This window comes from Saimiri boliviensis, chromosome 4 (assembly GCF_048565385.1).
Source record: "Saimiri boliviensis isolate mSaiBol1 chromosome 4, mSaiBol1.pri, whole genome shotgun sequence".
Taxonomy (NCBI): Eukaryota; Metazoa; Chordata; class Mammalia; order Primates; family Cebidae; genus Saimiri; species Saimiri boliviensis.
Window position 1 is genome coordinate 120,585,454 of NC_133452.1, and position 1,889 is coordinate 120,587,342.

Sequence of the window (1,889 nt, forward strand, 5' to 3'; positions counted from 1 at the left end):
TCTCATGTTCTTTTAATAATACATATCAACATTTTTAAACACAGACTTTTTCATTTCCTTCAATTTACTAAGCACTCAGGCCATCATTCCAAACATTAAAAGTGATCCTTAGCATTTTTGAAGTGCAAATGAAAGCAATAGGAGTGAAAGCTGAGTATGTGCCGATCTGAGAACATAAGCTGAAATAATTTTTTTTTTACTTTAATATGTTCTTATTTTTTTCAACTCTGTATATTAAAAACCAAGTGCAAAAACAAAACTGTTGACTGATCTCCGTATTCTTTCACTATAATTCTTAATTAATAGTACAAATAGTTTCACCGCATATCAAAGAAGGCACATTAGCATTTATAAAGTCTTCAAAGTAAATGTTTAAAATGTTGGGAGGGGGTATAGCTCAGGGGTAGAGCATTTGACTGCAGATCAAGAGGTCCCCGGTTCAAATCCGGGTGCCCCCTGTGCGGTGACTTTTAGAGGTAACCCTGCAGGCCTTCTGGAGCTGTAATATTATGAGCCCTCCTTTACCCTCACACTCCCAGAGAGTGGTTGGTGGAGTTTCCCATCCTAAATTTCTCGGAACAGAACAGAGGCCTCAGAGGAAATACAACATACCCACAACCATCTGATCTTCGACAAACCTGACAAAAACAAGCAATGGGGAAAGGATTCCCTGTTTAATAAATGGTGTTGGGAAAACTGGCTAGCCATGTGCAGAAAGCAGAAACAGGACCCCTTCCTGACACCTTACACCAAAATTAACTCCAGATGGATTAAAGACTTAAACATCAGACCTAATACCATAAAAACCTTACAAGAAAATCTAGGCAAAACCATTCAGGACATAGGTGTAGGCAAGGACTTCATGACCAAAACGCCAAAAGCAATGGCAACAAAAGCCAAAATAGACAAATGGGACCTAATCAAACTCCACAGCTTCTGCACGGCAAAAGAAACAGTCAGTAGAGTGAATCGGCAACCAACAGAATGGGAAAAAATTTTTGCAGCCTACCCATCTGACAAGGGGCTGATATCCAGAATTTACAAAGAACTAAAGCAGATCTACAAGAAAAAAACAAACAAGCCCATTCAAAAATGGGCAAAGGATATGAACAGATACTTTACAAAAGAAGACATACAGGAGGCCAACAAACATATGAAAAAATGCTCATCATCACTGGTCATCAGAGAAATGCAAATCAAAACCACATTGAGATACCATCTCACACCAGTTAGAATGGCGATCATTAAAAAATCGGGAAACAACAGATGCTGGAGAGGATGTGGAGAAATAGGAACGCTTTTACACTGTTGGTGGGAATGTAAATTAATTCAACCATTGTGGAAGACAGTGTGGCGATTCCTCAAGGACCTAAAAATAGAAATCCCATTTGACCCAGCAATCCCATTACTGGGTATATATCCAAAGGATTATAAATCATTCTACTACAAGGACACGTGCACACGAATGTTCATTGCAGCACTGTTTACAATAGCAAAGACCTGGAACCAACCCAAATGCCCAACGATGATAGACTGGATAGGGAAAATGTGGTACATATACACCATGGAATATTATGCAGCCATCAAAAACGAGGAGTTCACGTCCTTTGTAGGGACATGGATGAACCTGGAAACCATTATTCTCAGCAAACTGACACAAGAGCAGAAAATCAAACACCGTATATTCTCGCTCATAGGCGGGTGTTGAACAATGAGAACACATGGACACAGGGAGGGGAGCACTACACACTGGGATCCGTTGGGGGGAAATGGGGGAGGGTTGGGGGGATGGGGAGGTGGGAAGAGATAGCATGGGGAGAAATGACAGATACAGGTGAGGGGACAGAAAGAAGCAAAGCACACTGTCATGTGTGTACCTATGCAACAAT

General features: G+C 40.8%; 1 non-coding gene across 1 annotated transcript; it reads left to right on the top strand.

The window, feature by feature from the left end:
* The first annotated feature begins 386 nt into the window (after positions 1–386).
* TRNAC-GCA (transfer RNA cysteine (anticodon GCA)) lies at positions 387–458 on the top strand. Its single transcript has one exon. It is a non-coding gene; the product is annotated as a tRNA-Cys (tRNA).
* Positions 459–1,889: the final 1,431 nt, after the last annotated feature.